General features: G+C 46.7%; 1 long non-coding RNA gene across 2 annotated transcripts in view; it reads left to right on the top strand.

The window, feature by feature from the left end:
* The window catches only part of LOC309330578, a 32,554-nt gene extending 14,870 nt beyond the window's left edge, over positions 1-17,684 (top strand). Inside the window, exons 2-3 of one of the 2 annotated variants that reach the window (XR_014151485.1) lie at positions 5,722-5,832; positions 17,275-17,684. This is a non-coding gene — a long non-coding RNA (uncharacterized lncRNA). Of the gene's footprint in view, positions 1-5,721; positions 5,833-7,164; positions 7,687-17,274 lie in introns of those variants that run through there. The other variant, XR_014151486.1, reaches the window with a different exon arrangement.
* The last annotated feature ends 208 nt before the right edge of the window (positions 17,685-17,892 follow it).

Below are 17,892 nucleotides of genomic sequence, written 5' to 3'. Positions count from 1 at the left end.
GACACTGGAAGCGGCTTTTTACCAAGTCAGGTCTTTATCTAGATCAGTATTGTCTACACTGTTTGGCAGGGTCTCTCCAGGGCTGGAGACATAAATACATTATTAACTGTTTTGCATTCTCATTTTGCATTTTTCTATTGTGAACTATCTTGGGATCTTTGGATGGAGGGTGATAGATGAATTTAATTAATTCATAGAATAATAGAGTTGGAAGGGACCCCCAAGGCTGGTGGCGTTTGGTGGGCTGCTTGTTTTTGTTTGCTACTACGGTGTGTATTTTTGTGTTTTTATATTGTGATCCTCGGATGAAGGGCAGTATAGAAATTTAATAAATAATAATAGCAACCCCACGTGGAGATGTGGAAACTGAACCCGGGACCCTTTGCATGGAAATCTTGCACTTTCCCACTGAGCTTCAGTGGGGAAACTGTTTGATAGTCCCTGTTCATACATTCCAGCTCCTGGGGAACAGCAAGTATGGAGAGAGAAAGTTTTTTTAAAAATATCTTTTTGCATAAGGAAAGACCCAGCTTTGTTATACGTGGCACCCTCCATGCTGAGAGAAAAGGGAAGGGACCATAGCTCAAGTGGCTTTGTGTGCTGAGGGCCCCGGGTTCAAATCCTGACATCTCTAGTTAAAAGGACGTTAGCAAGTGATAGGGTGATGCAGCTTGTTTAACTTAATGATTTATCAAAATAGTAGACAGCAGGTGTCTCCTTAAAAGAGACTTTCCCCTCAGAGTTCCCTGAGCACTGTAGCTTTGTTAGGGGAACAGGGAGCCCCCTAACTGCATCCATAGCGCCATTTCCCAGGATTCTTTGGTGGAAGGCAGGGCAGTTTAAAGTGGTATCATAGTGCTTTAAATGTATAGTGTGGATGGGGCCTAAGTCTTTGCTAGGGGCTAAAGGTATTTTATTAAACTTAGAATTTCTTTTAGCTGGGTAAACAGGCCTGATGCTACCCCATTTAATTCAAAAACAATTTCTGTTGGCATACCTAGGCAGGTATTTTGGCGAGTCAACAAGTGTCTCAACTTGCTGGGTTTATTCACTAACTAACCAGCTAACTAACTAACTAACTAACTAACTAACTAACTAACTAAATAAAATGGCATCCCTGTCTCTACCCTTTAGCAACTGTAAGATGACAGTTTGATTTAAAAACTGAGTTAAGGAAAAAAAGGGAAGGGGGAGAAGACAAATCAAATTCCACCGTCTGCTAGATGATGAAATGTATTGATTGCCACATACAGTTTCAAAATCTGTATTGATGGCTGCCGTATTCTCAGCTCTGCCTGTCGTAACCTGTGATTAGATTTAAGGGGAGACTAGTCGATTCCCATGCCATCCAAATATTAAAAGGCTTTCGCCGTGAGTCTGGAGCTTTCAAGGCTTGTGGGTCTGATTGAATTTCCAGGGAGACGGGTTAAGGCATTATTTATAAACCCGTAAGACAGAGGCTTCCGCAGTGGCTGGCGGACTCGAGCTTCTTTCAGAACAGCGGTGGTGAAATGGAGGAGAGCATATGAAAGGGGGGCTCGTCCCTCCGTTTGCCACCTAACTTTATATTCCTCTTGTATTTTATGTTCCATGTTGTATTCTGGCCATGTTCACATCGTACATTTAAAGCACTATGGCACCACTTTAAACAGTTATGGTTTCCCCCAAAGAATCATGGGAACTATGGTTTGTAAAGGGTGCTGAGAGTTGATAGGAGACTCCCTATGCCCCTCACAGGGGTACAATTCTGTGAAGAGGGATTGATGCTTAAATCAATCCTCAGCTCTGTGAGAGGAGCAGGGGGTCTCCAAAGCCTCTTAGCATGCTAGAGCTGATGGGATTTGTAGTTTAGCAGTGCCCAGATCGAAAGGAATAAGAGACAAGACATTTTTTGTGACCTTTGACCCGGGTTGCTTGGGCTGATAGGAGCTGGAGTCTAACAACATCCAAAGGGCAACGGCTTCCCTGGCCTGGAAATACAGTAGATGATAAACCAAGGGATACCTTTCCAGATTTCGTCAGACTCCAACTTCCATCAGCCCAGGCAACCAGGGTCAAAGCTCTGGAAAATACAGTGGTACCTCTGGTTGCAGGCCAAAATATCTGTTGGGCCCCAGGTTGGGCAAGGCTACTGTAATGCCTTATTAATCCAGCATAGAAATGCAAGGATTCTGAGTTTTGGTAACATTTCTGAATCCAATGTGACAATTCTATTAGGTTACCTGCTTGACCCTGTAAATTAAATACCTCAAAGGCCACTGCTTCCATCTCTTCTCCCGGTTTTCAATTTACTTCTCTCAGCTTTGTAGGGCAGAGAGACGTAATGCCAGAACCAAGTGTCATTTAAATCTGACTAGGGAGGCAGAGCAGTAGGTTTAATTTTTATTTTATTGGACATTTTTTCTTCCCTCTCCGCTTTCCCCTCCTGTTCTTGTAGCAATCCAAATTCCATTACACAATCATGCTTTTGGAGCAAAACGTTTATGCCTCTCATTTCTAGCCCCTGAAGGTAGAAAAAAAAAAAAGGGGGGGGGGGAGATCATATTTGGCATGGGATTGATAGATTGGTTTGTCAAGATTTTGTGAGCTGTTCCATCAGTCTGGCAACGCTGTTTATCATCCCTTAGGATCAAAGAACTGGTTTAAAAGTACACCTTGAATTATACCTAAAGCACTAAGACAAGGATAGGCAATGTGGTGCCCCCTCCCCCGACTGCTGGACTCCAAATTCCATCAGTCTCAGTCAGTAGGCCTGCCCAGTGGCCAGGGGTGATGGGAATTGTAGTCCTTGAAGGCACCATGCTGGCTACCCTTGTGCTATCAGTTCTGGTAAGGAAGGTGTTGAGACTCATGAATGTTTAGTAGGCATCATAGCCTCTGATTCGGGACCCTACGTTTTGATCCCAGATATTTAGAAGCCAGTTGTGGGTGAAGAAAAACAAAACAGGAAAGCAGCTGCCCAGAGGCAGTTATCGCAGCCAAAGGGCTCCTGGAAGCCCTTGATGTTGAAGCCACTTTCAAGGACTCCCCATGTAAGCGCTGCAAGAAGAGGCAGTTTGAATGTGAGGGTCAGACTCACGATGAGGAGTGCAGTAGTCCAGAATAAATATTCAGGCAGGAATTCTTGTAAACACAGCTTGTGTTTCAAGAGAAGAGTGACTTGGACTGCTTGATTCTCACAGGAATACATAGGGATTCTTGTACAAGTCACTAGAAGAGATACAGGCCACCCACTGTTTGGACCTGCATAGAGGCCAGTCTGATGGTAATCACTGACACGGATGGTGCAGATTGTTATGTTGGGCCGGGATGTCTCCATCTCATCCTGCCTCCCGGGAAAGTCTCCCCATGAGATGCCCTGAAGTACATCCACGATACCCAAGTGTCTTCTCTCATGTCTGTGTAACACTACCAATTCTCCTGACACATCCACTTACAAGTTGCCCGTGGCGAGTGTAGCTTCTCAAAAGTGAAGTTCATCAAAATGTCCTTGTGATCTACCGTGATGGAGAAGAGGCTCACATCACTACTTGTCCTATCTGCTGAGAATGGCATTGCTCAAAACCTTGATCTCTCAGCCAGTGTTCTGCAGTTTGTACAGACCACACCTCAAAAAAGCTACAGTGCGGCTGTGCACCATATAACACTGCAGAACCATCGCAAGTTTGACTTCTAATATTTGTTGTTTCATAGCAGTTCCTGGTTTGGTTTTTCCTTTTCTTTTGGTGAGCAATCTTTATTTTAGAGTATCCATTATTTTTATGCTTAAAAATAATAAAGATAAGTCATAAATATGAAGGTATCCAGCTGACCTCTTACAGCTTCATTTTATTTTATTGTTATTTATATAGTGTTTATAGTATATAGTGTAGTTTACTGTATTACCCACCGCTTTGAGAGACATCTTTCGGAGAAGAAAAGGCTAAGGAGTAAACCCTACACAAATCCGCAGTCCCTACAACAGTTGGATGGTGCCTTGTATGCCTCTTTCCAGCAACTCCTACAGCCAAGCTGGTGCCAAACGTATTGCTCTCCTTTCCTTTGGATCATATCAGCAAGGCCTGGATGGGGGTCTTGTCATTTGGGCAGCCCAGGACCTCCATACACAGCACTTGGGTGCTGCTAACACAGCAGGTGTTAACACAGCAGGACGTGGGTGGCGCTGTGGTCTAATCCACTGAGCCTCTTGGGCTTGCCGGTCAGAAGGTCGGCTGTTCGAATCCCAGCTCCTGTCAATCTATCAGTTCAAAAGTACGCCAAAAAATGCAAGTAGATAAATAGGTACCGCTCCGGCGGGAAGGTAAACGGCGTTTCTGTGCGCTGCTCTGGTTTCACCAGAAGTGGCTTAGTCATGCTGGCCACATGACCCAGAAACTGTATGCTGGCTCCCTTGGCCAATAAAGCAAGAGTCATCCATGACTGGACCTAATGGTCAGGGGTTCTTTACCTTTACTTCTCATAGTTATTCTCTTGAGACTTTCTAGAGCAGTCAGAATTTCTGGCTTGCTGCTTAGATCGACTAAAAATGATTGGTTGGCTCAGGAGGATAAATGCTGTTGAGAAGGGTTTGAATGGTACAGGGTTGGGGTTTTTTCTTCATTTCTCCTTAGCTAAAGTTGGTCCTTTTCTCCCTCCCCCTGCCACCCCTTCTAGTAATTGCATGTTCACCTGCCTCAGTGTGTCAGCTGCAGTACCTGGGACCGTCTGGCTTGCAAGAACATCTTCCGTTTGAGTCTATCAGGGACTGGATCCCCCTTGAGACAGACAGAGAGGGAGGGAGCCAGGTGGCGACTTGAAAGAAAGATGCAAAGCAGGAGAAACTTGCCAACCCCACGACCCCGCCTGGCTGCCAAAATGTCATGCTGTAAAGAAGCCTGTAAAAAAAGAGCTCACACACCTACTGATCCATCTGTCCATTTGGTGGGCGGAGTGGAGATTGTTCCTTTGTTGGCAGCCTCAGAATTCAGCCCTGGTGCTGTGTGTGAGAGAGTCTGTCTAGCCCGCTTTTTAAAAAGCTCTTAACAGTTGCTGCCACCCAGAGTCGTTTGCCACTGGGCTTAACCGGGCTTAACTTTACCTTTTTAACACAGCAGAAACAACATAGAACACAGCAGTTACCAGTTACCAGTTTCTGCAGCAGCAGCAAGCGCTGTAAATCTCCAGTGGTGTGACTTCACCTTCAGAGTCACACTGTATTGTCTCTTGAGACAGACAAATGCCAACAACAGCAACAATAGTATTTGAAGTGCTAAGTGTTTGACAATGTTTCCTCAAAGTAAAGCTGTGTTCCACAGTTTCCCCAGCGCAAATAACATCGAAGTGGGAATCAAAAACGAAAATACTTTAAGAAGGAGGGTCATCTTTGCAGTTAGTATCCAAATAACCTGTAGAACCTTGAGGCAGTGTGTGTGTGAATGTGAATGAATGGTTGCAGACACTTGACTTTTGCCACCCTTGCTCACTGCAGACAGTACATTAAAAACACAGAGTCGCTGAGCTCAGTTGGTGCCCCCTCAGCTCTTTGCCCCAAGTGACTGCCCAGCTCACCCACTCCTAAGGCCAGCTCTGGGGTAGGTCACTGTGAGTACAGAAATCTGGATTAGACGAGCCTTTGGTCTGATCCAGCAGTACTCTTCTTACACACTTGAACTTTTTAAAATTGCATATATATACACACATAACTTTCCCCATAATGCCCCTCTCTCCTTTCATCCTTACCAGGGATTAACCTCAGCTGACCGGCCTCTACCTGTTCCATCAATACCCAAAATGAATCCCTGATCAGGGATGAAGAGATATGCTCAGCATTACTGAGCTCCTTGACAAGCCCAAGTAAGGATCTGGTTCCAATTCAAGTTGAAACAATTATCGGTGTGTCCCCCTTCCCATTCCCCCCTCTTTTAAATATGCTGTAATATTTTTGCATCTTAAATATTTTCATGCTGGGTTCCTTTCCAGGCAGCTAATTATAAACTTCATTATAATAGTTCATTATATTCTTCTATTGTTCAATTAGTTTAACAAGTTGCCAAGTGGAATACAAGGCAGGCAATTAGCTTGATCTAATGGCAATGAACTCCTGAATGTGGGTTACCAAAAATATCCTTTATAGAGCTCTTCTTGCAAATTTTACCAATCAGTGAACAATAGAAAAAAGAAAGAAAAGGGGACCGAAAAAAAGAGTGTGTCCAGAAATTTATCCATGGGTGGAACTGCTCTTCTTTGCTTTTATTAAACGGCAGTGTGAGTAATGAAGGAGAACATTAAAATTCTACCACCACAAACTTTCTTCTCCCATTCCTCATAAAACACTGTGGGTATGTCGTCATCCCTGTCTTTGCTTTTTATTTAAGGTTTAACATGTTTGATGCACTGAATGGGCAAGATCATGATCGTTTTGATCAGATCAAGTATTTGTGAGCTTTTAAATGGAGTGTGTGTATGTGTGTGTTCAGAGCAAAGGTATGAAAGAGAGAGAGAGAGAGAGAGTGCAAGCCAAACAAGAAGTTTGGACAGTGATAAGAACATAGGAAGGGATCTGCAGCTGGATCAGACCAAATGCCCATCTTCTCCAGCATCCTGTTTTCACTGTGGCCAAGTGGGGTCCTATGGCAAGCCCACAGGCAAGACATGAGCACAACAGCGGTCACCTCCCTCGTAGTATGGCCTGCAACAGTGGAACCAGGTCATGGGCATCATGGCTAGCAGCCAGCCATTAAGAGCCTTCTCCTCCATGAACTTTCCCAATCCCCGTTTTAAGCTGTCTAAGTTGGCAGCCATCTCACTAGTTCTTACGGGAAGAAATTCCACAGTTTTAACTGTGTGCTGTGTGGAGTACTTCTTATGATCTGTCCTGAAACTCCTGACATTCAGCTTCAATATCTAGCCCAGAGACCTAACACAAGAGGGATAAATGATTCGCTTTCTCTCCATTGTGCGTAACATTGTACACCCTCAGCATCTCCTCCCTTTCTAGTCTTTTTTCCTAAACTCAAAAGCCTCAGATGCTGTAACCCTTGCTCATATGGTAGCTCTCCCTTGATCATTCTGCTCGCCTGTGTGAATGCCTCTTTTAAAATCCACCCCAGTAACAATCCACAGGATTCCTAACGTGGCACAGGAAGATCTGACACTTCTCCCTCTTTATCCAATACCTCCCTGCAGCGATGGCATTGATCACAGAAGGAGTTAATGACACGGCAGTCAATGAAATCACCAAGGAATTAAGTTCAGGCTCAGGCATTATTAGCTCCTGACTTGAACCAGAACTTCTTGACATCTTCTTGACATCTGTTTCTGACAAAGACAAAAAGTGCATGTACCCCTCAGCATGCCACAAAGGGAAATCGGGATGCATATCCTTTGCTAAGAGAATCATAGACTCATAGAACTGCAGAGTGGAGGGTTCCTGAGAGTCATCCTGACCAACCCACTGTTAGAATTCCTGCTCCATGATTGCAGTCATGGGATTTTTGTCTATCACATGACGGTATATGTTTTGACTCCACAGTGACGGAGACAGGATGTTTGTGTTACTGTGTTCCGTGAAGTGGGACTGTTGTCGTTTGTTCCTTTTCTCTTTGCTGTCTGATGCTTGAGAGAGAAGGAGCCATGTTGCAGTGCTCTGTGTGTGTTTATATGTAAATAAAGTAGATTAGCCAAAATGCTGAGTTGCTGAGGTCTGTCACGCAAGATGCGCAAACTCTGCGGATCCCTAAGTGTGCCAGTGTTGGTTGGCATCAGTCGCTGTGATGTTCAGGGCAGAAGAAAGCTTATGAAGCTCCCAAACGATCGAACAGGAGGGAGAGAACATGCCAGTTGGGCATGTGTCTTTACCAGGGTCATACTCAAGTGTAGGCTGAACTCCTGACACCCACAACAAGGCCAGGATCTCACCCCAGCAGGACAGGTTTACTGGAGGCTGAGAGCGCACACTCTCCCCTTAAAGCCAGCTGCCTGTGAGGAATGTAGGCAGTTGGGAGACAGAGAGGAGGTGTGGCAGGGGCCAGAGCTGGAGTCCACTGCCTTCTGCTCCAGCACTGGACAGAGGTAGCCGCCCTCTAGCCAGTACCAGTGCTGCCACTCAGGGACTATGGGCACCCGCATAGCCACCTGCCTCCCAGCCAGGATGGGGCACATGCCACACCTTTTGCATGGCTGCACACTCTTCTCTGCTCACTCAGATGCCTGAGGAATTTGGAAGTACCTGCTGGGGCTGCCACAGTCAAGGGCGAGAGCCGCAGGGCTAAAATCTGGGGTGTCTCGATTAAATCAGGACAGCTGACGGGTTTGAGTCTGACAAGCTCTCCGCTCTTGACACTAGCTGGGATTTAACCCTCAATTGAGACAGGTGTGTGTGCCTGAGACAAAGATTATGGTGGCTTGCTTATGGCACAGTGGCAAAACTGTGATAATAAAGAGTGGGGAATTCAGCATTATTGTTCAAACCATCTAGGCAGGCCAAAGGCCAAAGGCCCACTTAGTCCAGCATCCTGCTCTCACAGTGACTCTTGAAATGACTCTGGGAAGCCCACCAGCAGGGCGTGATTCTGTTTTGAGGCATAGCTAAGTACACAGATCCAGTGTGAGAAGTTTGAACATTCTTAAAAATAGGACAATTAATGGCCAGTATATTGTCACACCCAGCTGGGGACTTCACAATGGACCTTCTTTGTGGTAAAACAGACAGCTCATCGCAAGAGCAGCAGCTGTAGAAATAATGACGTAGAGCAGTCTTTGCCAACCTCGTGTCCTCCAGATTTTTGGGTCAACAACTCCCATGCAGGTGGTGTCAAGATACAAACAGGCCTTCCCAGTGGTGACTCCCTGTCTGTGGAATGCTCTCTCCAGGGAAGTGCACCTGATGCCTTCATTGTTTCCTTTAGGTGCCAGGTTAAAACGTTTCTGTTTCCTCAGGCCTCCTGGCCATCGCTTAGTGGGGTGGGAAGAATTAGATTATTTATCTAGGATGAGCATGTCCAGGTATTGTGTCTTATATTGGTTGTTGTTGTTGTTTTAAAGTGTTTTAATGCCTTTTAAAGATGCCTGCTTCTTGGGAGAAAAGCAATGAGAAACCTAGACAGCATCTTAAAAAGCAGAGACATCACCTTGCTGACAAAGGCCCGTACAGTGGTGCCTCGCAAGACGAAAAGAATCGGTTCCGCGAGTCTCTTCGTCTAGTGGTTTTTTCGTCTTGCGAAGCAATCCCATTGACGGCTTAGCGGATTAGCGCTATTAGCGGTTTAGTGGCTTTTAGCGGCTTTTAGCGGCTTAGCGGATAAGTGGCTTAGCGGCTTAGAAAAAAGGGGGGGGGAGGAAAAAACCCCCGCAGGAACTCGCAAGACATTTTCGTCTTGCGAAGCAAGCCCATAGGAAATTCGTTTTGCGAAGCACCTCCAAAACGGAAAACTCTTTTGTCTAGCGAGTTTTCCGTCTTGCGAGGCATTCGTCTTGCGGGGCACCACTGTATGGTTAAAGCTATGGTTTTCCCAGTAGTGATGTGTGGAAGTGAGAGCTGGACCATAAAGAAGGCTGATCGCCAAAGAATGGATGCTTTTGAATTGTGGTGCTGGAGGAGACTCTTGAGAGTCCCATGGGCTGCAAGAAGATCAAACCGATCCATTCTGAAGGAAATCAGCCCTGAGTGCTCATTGGAAGGACAGATCGTGAAGCTGAGGCTCCAATGCTTTGGCCACCTCATGAGAAGAGAAGACTCCCTGGAAAAGACCCTGATGTTGGGAAAGATTGAGGGCACAAGGAGAAGGGGACAACAGAGGATGAGATGGCTGGACAGTGTTCTCGAAGCTACCAGCATGAGTCTGACCAAACTGCGGGAGGCAGTGGAAGACAGGAGTGCCTGGCGTGCTCTGGTCCAGGGGGTCACAAAGAGTCGGACATTACTTAACGACTAAACAACAACAACAATGCCTTTTATACTGGAAGACACCTTGAGACACTCTTCTCTGTGTAAAAAGTGACAAAGAAATATAGTAGGTAAAGGAATCACTAAATAATTTTGGGAATGGGCACAGATCCTAACCCCAGTCACCGACAGCTTCTCTGGTTTAACCACAAAGAAGAAAAATGCTAGGTCATAATTTCCTTTCATATTATGAATTCGAATATCTGAGGCCTGGGACCGAACACTCCCAGGCAGGGGCTGGTCCCCATGCATTTCTCTTTCTACCTCAACAATTTTAAATTTAAACCTGGGAAATCCAACTGAATGCCACCTGTGTGCCGTTTTCCAATTCAGCGCCACTTTGATTCCCTTCAGTCGCGAGCGTCACCATCTGACAAACCCCCTCGCTTTGACAGATGGATGAGCTTTGTGCTATCCTCCCCTTAATGTGCTCCCTCGGTGCTCTTACAAAATTTCCTCTCAGGGATTCTTGTTCCTAAGCAGAAAGAGAGAGATAAATGGCTTGTCGCGTTGGAGAGATGAATAACCACACCCAGGACGGTTCATATGCTGCTTTTTCTATTCCTCCCATCTCTCTCTCTCTCCCTTTCTTCCCCCCTCAGCAAAATCCTCCTAATGTGGTGTCATATCTCCTCACGAGCTCTAATTAGTCTCTCCTTTCCAGTTGTGAGGGGGACGGATGTCAACAAGTCTGTTCCCATAACAGGCTGGAGATTAAAGATGATGCCTGCCACCCAAGGCGAAGGGCGCTGAGGAGCTGGAGAGCCCATGGGGAGATCACAGAGGGAGAAATCCACATCTGCAACTCTCCAAAATCCAGGCGACTGCCTCATCAGTAATTCAGGTCTCAGCGGAGAGAACCGTTCCGCCTAATGAGGACACTTCCTTGCTGGAGGGTTAGCATTTGTGTGCATCTATCTGTTGCCAGGATGCTCTGACAAGACTATTTCTCCCAAAATGTCAAGCGAGCAGAAGAGGCAAGAAAAAGCCTGTTTTGTTGGTGGAAGTGCCCTGCCCAGGTAGAATCATAGAACTGCAGAGCTGGAAGGGACCCTGGGGAATCTCAATGCAGGAATCTCAACTAATCTAATGACAGATCCCACTCGGCTTTTCCTCAGTTTCTCATTTTGCCAATCTTAAACTCAGCTCTCCACATTCTCACATTGGTTTTGGATTTTTTTTAAAAAAATTTGGCTCGCTAAATTCATCGGCATTTTCGTGTGATTTTGTCCTACCGCACACAGTTTTCCAACCAATTTTCATTAATTAATGCATTTTTTACTAAACAAACAAACAAACAAACAAACAAACAAACAAACAAACAAACAAACAAACAAACAAACAAATATTTATACCCCGCCCATCTGGCTAGGTTTCCCCAGCCACTCTGGGGGGCTTCCAACAAAATATTAAAATACAGTAGTCCTTCAAACATTAAAAGCTTCCCTAAAGAGGGCTGCCTTCAGATGTCTTCTAAAAGTCTGGTAGTTGTTTTTCTCTTTGCCATCTGATGGGAGGGCGTTCCACAGGGCGGGTGCCACTACTGAAAAGGCCATCTGCCTGGTTCCTTGTAACTTGGCTTGTGGCAGCGAGGGAACCACCAGAAGGCCCTTGGTGCTGGACCTCAGTGTCTGGGCAGAACGATGGGGGTGGAGACTCTCCTTCAGGTATACTGGACAGTGGCCATTTAGGGCTTTAAAGGTCAGCACCAACACTTTGAATTGTGCTCGGAAATGTACTGGGAGCCAATGTAGATTTTTCGAGATCGGTGTTACCTGGTCTCGGCGGCCACTCCCAGTGAACAGTCTAGCTGCCGCATTCTGGATTAGTTGTAGTTTCTGGGTCACCTTCAAAGGTAGCCCCACATAGAGCACATTGCAGTAGTCCAAGTGGGAGATTACCAGAGCATGCACCACTCTGGAGAGGCAGTCTGCGGGCAGGTAGGGTCTTATCCTGCGTACCAGATGGAGCTGGTAGACAGCTGCCCTGGACACAGAATTGACCTGCGACTCCATGGACAGCTGTGAGTCCAAAATGACTCCCAGGCTGCACACCTGGTCCTTCAGGGGCACAGTTACCCCATTCAGGACCAAGGAGTCCTCCATACCTGCCTGCCTTCTGTCCCCCCAAAACAGTACTTCTGTCTTGTCAGGATTCAACCTCAATCTGTTAGCCGCTATCCTTCCTCCATTTCTGTGGACACTTTACCCCAGTTTGTGCATTTTTCTTCATCTTAGGGCTTGTCCATATTTCCACTTTTTACGTGACCATAAAGCAAATATGTGAGAGTTTTCTGTTTGTCCTATGCACAGATCCGAGAGGTTTTTGTTTATCCTGCCACTTTCCCTGGGAAAACCCGCTTTTTCCTGCTGAATTGGAACAATGCCTGAGCACTTTAGTTTACCCCTCACAGAGCTACAATTCCCAGCACCCTTAAAGAACTACATCTCCCAGGATTCTTTGGGAGAAATCATGTGCTTCAAATGTATGGCGGATGGCTACATATTTCCTTTTCTTCCTCCTTGTTTAATAACGGTTACAAGATCAGGCTCTGTTGCCACCATCTACTGATTGTAACATTATTACACCTCACGTGCAATCGAGCATAAAGGCCCATATCTCTCCAAGACATCTATAGTCTCTAAAACAGAGCCCGAAAGATTTTTATCTTGAAGGGCAGCCCCAGAGACAAATGCGCAATGCCCAGCTCATTAATTTCTTTTGAAAGAGAGGCTCTCTTTCATCCATGTGTGGCAAACAACCCCATATTACAGTCAGCTGTTTCCTCTACCTTAGAAACTTCACCAAGATCAGTGTAAATCTTCCCACCAAAAAAGGTAAAGGCAAAGGACCCCTGACAGTTAAGTCCAGTCGCAGATGACTCTGGGGTTGCGGCGCTCATCTCGCTTTACAGGCAGAGGGATCCGGCGTTTGTCCGTAGACAGTTTTTCTGGGACATGTGACCAACATGACTAAGCCGCTTCTAGCGAAACAAGAGCAGCACACGGAAACGCTGTTTAGCTTCCCGCCGGAGTGGTACCTATTTATCTACTTGAACTTTTTGGCATGTTTTTGAACTGCTAGGTTGGCAGGAACTGGGATGAACAACGGGAGCTCACCCCGTTGCGGGGATTCGAACCACCAACCTTCTGATCAGCAAGCCCAAGAGGCTCAGACCCAAGACCACAGCGCCACCCGCCTCTTTCCAACCATTCATAAATTACTCCGAAGTAACGTGGGTCTGTCTGTCGCTCTGACCCAGCTTCTGCCAAACTAGCATTTCAAAAGCATACCAGCGCAAATAGATAAATAGGTACCGCTGCAGCGGGATGGTGAACGACATTTCTCTGTATTCTGGTCCTCTGTGCAGCAGTAGCAGCCCATGGTCAACTGGGCTTCACTGTCCAGGGTTTCTTTACCTTTATTCCAAAGAGCACAATGTCCCGTCAAAATTCTCAACAGAATGACTTTTCTCAGCTCCATTCTTAACTTGAAAAACCAAAAATCTGGCTCTGCACTTTCACTCAGGCCTGCTGCTGCCTTTGCTCCTGGGTCTGATCTTGGCTGGACTAAAGTGCTGGTGGTCTCATGAACCTGTGTCATGGGCTGGCTGGATGCAGAGGAGTGGTGGGGGCACCAGCTTGGGAACCCCCAAGGGAAGAAGGCTCTGAGCCAGGGGGCTGGTAGTGGGATGACAATGCATGGTCAGAGGGAGAAGAGGGAGCAGGCTGGGAGGAGAAGGTGTCGGAAGCTGAAGTAGTAACAGGGTTTAGTGAGAGGGGAGAGTCTGTGGCAGAGAGCAGTTCAGGATTAGAGGAAGAAGCAGAGGCTGTTGAGGAGGGCGGCCAAAAGGCAGAGATGAATCAGGCTGATGCAGAAGTCAGGGGGCTCCCCCTCCTGCTGCAACCAGCTTCCCTCCCCGCTGGATGCACAGAACCAGAAAAGATATGAAGAGGGTGGAGCACAGCCAGACAAGGCGACAAAGTTCCAGACTGCTTTGGAAGGACCTGGGGGAGGAGGAGCCTTCGGAAGTTGTGGGAAGGCGGAGACCTTCAGTCCTCACGTCTCATTGGGGCAAGATCTACTGGGAAGAGTTGCTGTGCTCACTAGACCTGTCCTCCTGAGCTTTCTTGCTTCTTGGAATAAAGAGTTAACTTCACTGACGCCATGTGAGTTATTGCTGACCTGCTCCCGGCACCTGCTCCTGACAAACTATGACCTCAAGCAGAGTATTTCCCAGTATGGTGGTCTCAGGGTCGTCATTGGTGTCTTCTCATGTCCTCTTGAACTTGGTAAGGAGCTTCTCTTCCTCTCTGGTCCATTCCAGTCCTAGGCTGGTACCACCAGGAAGTGGAGAGACACAACCAGCAGAAATTGGGTCAATAACGGACTGGTGGCTTATGAGTGGAGCCAAGCAAATCCTGAAGGTCATGGATGGCAGAATGTGGAACTTCTTTGCGCTGGGTTCTCCAATGGAACATTCCAAGTGGATTTCTAGGTCGTCATTACATGGAGCAGCAGTTAAGGTGTTGGAAATAAACTGGGAGTGGTCCTGTCCTGTCCTGCAGTCTGACAAGGCCAGGCTCATCTTTGGGAAATGCAGAGGTCTGAAATTGCTCCAGCAAGGAACAAGCCTAAACTGAACCCTTTCATAAGAGATAACACCAGGTGCAGCCTAACTATTAACACCAGTTGTGTTGCAAGATGCTTAAAGGGTTCCAGACTTCTCCGGTAACTTCCAGCTGTGACAGAGCAGGAGAAGCTCAGGTCTTCCAGGGTCTTTCACAGTGGGGACCTCAGAGTCAGACAGTGCCACACCTTCATTCTGGGTGCAGGTGGTGGACCCACAGGTTCACTGCTATAGCCATGTCTCTGGGGCTGGCACAGGGTGCCCTTCAGAATCCTTGACTCTGTCACCTGATGAAGAATCCAACTCCTGATCTCTGACAGATCCAAATTCAAATCCCTCCTCAGCCACAGAGCTTGCTGGCTGCCTTTGGACAACAGTCTTTCAGTTGGACCTGACTTTACAGGATCGTCGTGAGAGTAAAACTGTGCAGGCATGTCACAAAACCTCTTTGAAAGAAGAGAGGGATAAAAATGTAATAAATGTGAACCAATTCCTAGACTTTGGCTTGAGACGGTTAACCTGGACCGGTGCCCAGCCAGCTTGGTTGTGACCTTTTTGTGAAGAAAAACTAAACTGGCCTCTTTCTTTGGGTGGAAAGGAGAGAATAATGGGAGAGGCTGAGAACTATGCAGGCTTTAGATGGAGATGGGGCAAAAGAAAAAAAAGGAACAGCAGGTCATTTGGAGAACAGCTATTAGCCCGATCCCATTCCTTTGTCACGAATTCAAAAGCCCCATTATTCTCGATGCCTGCCCCTCTGCTTCTACTTGACCCCAGAGCAGCTGCCAATTCTTCATGAACTGTGCCACTAGTGTCCCCTCCCTCTGCCCCTCCACAACTCACTGTGAAGACATCTAAAGCAGGGCAAACTCTCCACAGCCCTTCCTCTTTCCTCGTTCCTTCAGTTTGACTTGCAGACCCAGTTTCATTTGTGTTGTTGAGGATACAGTCTGGAGGGATGGAGGGATGTAGGAATATGCCAATTTTGGTTCCTCTCAGTGTCTCATTTTGCCCAGACTTAAGCTTGGCGCTCCACATTTCCACACCAGTTCATTCTTTTGCATTTTAGTGAAAAGTTCTCCTAATATACCCATCTGTGCATGCTGTTTTGCCTAATATAAACATCTTTGCAAAGCATTTCCCCACAATGTAATGCATTTTTGCAGTGTCATTTTCACTAATACAGTGGTACCTTGGGTTAAGAACTTAATTCATTCTGGAGGTCCGTTCTTAACCTGAAACTGTTCTTAACCTGAGGTACCACTTTAGCTAAAGGGGCCTCCCGCTGCCGCCGTGTGATTTCTGTTCTCATCCTGAAGCAAAGTTCTTAACCCGAGGTAATATTTCTGGGTTAGCGGAGTCTGCAACCTGAAGCGTATTGTAACCCGAGGTACCACTGTATGTGCACTGCACGCACACTTTACATGAGTAGATGCATTTTTACACACTACTTGAGCTGGAGAATTGCATTGCAAAATTCAGGGAAGTGCAGATTTCAAAGGGTGGCTAGTTGCTGAAGAAATTGCGGATTTAGATAACTTTGGCTGTCAGTGAGAACTGAATCGAATTCCTCTTCTAATTTCTACCAGGACATCACACCCTCTGGTAGTTGTCATTGACCTCTTTCAAACTGTGATAAATTTTCATTCCCCCAGCACAGCAGTAGAGGCTCATGAAATCATAATTAATACACTTTCCCGCTTTCATTCTTTTTTTGTTTCTTTTAAACGAAGAAAATCCTACAGTTCAAGCTTCCCAAACAACCTCCCATCTGCCTCACATGCTGTGGCAATGAACTCTTCCAGATGGCATCTGAGCATCCTCACGGATGGCTCTGCGTGCTAATGGCTCCCAGCTAATTCTTAATAATGAGCGAGAGAACATCTGGAATGGATCTGGGTGCCTTGTTAGAGTCCCCTTTACCTGAGCAGAGAAACTGCAATTATGCTTTGACAACGGAAATATTAGAATTAATTGCACAGCACAAGGCGGGACTACCCTGCTCTCAGAGGGCAATTTTGGTTAGGGCAAGTCGAGTTCCTTCCGTTGGCAAGACATACCATGTGGAAATAATGAGCTGTGTTTTTGTCCAGACCTATGCCACTTCTAGCAATTCGAGAAGCCTAGAAATTTCAAAGACCTGTAGCCAGATGCAATATACTGAATTATATCTATGGCAGGGTGTTCCAATTCCTGGCCTGAGGGCTGCATGCCTTGAGGACTTTTTTTTGGTGGCCCTTGGCAACTTCTGAGGCCCCCAATCTGGTGCCCCCCCAGATGTTGGACCACAACAGGAGCAGGAACATTTTACAGCCCGAGCCTTCACACACCTCTCTCCCCCCTTCATCCAAGGCAAAGAGGCATTGTCAGAGTTGAAGAGTGTTTTTCCAGCCAGGCAAAAGCAATAATGGAGGGTGCAAAGCAAGAGCAGTGGGGAGGGTGGGTGGAGTGGGTGGGGTGGCCTGGGGAGAGTGCTGAGGGGCCAGAGAGAAAGGCTAGGAGGACTCCATTCAGCCACCAGACCTGTGCTTCTCCACTACTAGGCTCCAAGATCTGAAGACCATCAGGTTGGGACAGCCACATGTGTGTTACCCATGAGTTTATTCTTGAAGAAGTTTCACCTTGGCTGCTTTTGACCAGTGTTGGTGCTTCCTCTCACTTGCCTGCTACTGTGTGACAGGAGGTTTTCTCTGTCTTGACTCTTCTAAATTCTGCCACTCAGGATTGAAGGGACATGGATGGGTCCTCCAGCCCTGCTGTGATTTGCGGTGCCCAAAGGACCAGCCCTTTGTTCAGCTTCCTGGAAGAAGTTCTCCATCCACCTGCACTTTCCTGTCCACCTGCTGAGAGCTCTCATTGCACAAATGAAGCGTTGCTGGCTTCCTTCTTCCAGGCTGTCGCTGCTCAATGAGGCATTTTATGCGAAACTTCATCCTCCACCAAGTCGTTGCAACAAAATTCTGTGAGTTTGATTCCACCTGCAGCTCTCCTGGTTAACGCTGTCGCTTTATGGCTTCTGGTCGCCAGGCAGTGTAGGAGGAAAGCTTGCTGCTGTCTGGAGGTGCTGGGATTAGTGCACAGTTCACTGTGTGGTGAACCACTGAACTGCGGATGGCAGCTTCTTAGCAAAGTACCGTATTTTTCGCTCTATAAGACGCACCAGACCACAAGACGCACCTAGTTTTTGGAGGAGGAAAGCAATAAAAAAAATATTCTGAATCTCAGAAGCCAGAACAGCAAGAGGGATCGCTGCGCAGTGAAAGCAGCAATCCCTCTTGCTGTTCTGGCTTCTGGGATAGCTGTGCAGCCTGCATTCGCTCCATAAGATGCACACACATTC

Source organism: Podarcis erhardii, assembly GCF_964252035.2.
Source record: "Podarcis erhardii genome assembly, chromosome: 15".
Lineage (NCBI taxonomy): Eukaryota > Metazoa > Chordata > Lepidosauria > Squamata > Lacertidae > Podarcis > Podarcis erhardii.
The sequence above is the reverse complement of the archived record's forward strand: the minus strand, read 5'-3'. Positions and strand labels throughout refer to the sequence as shown.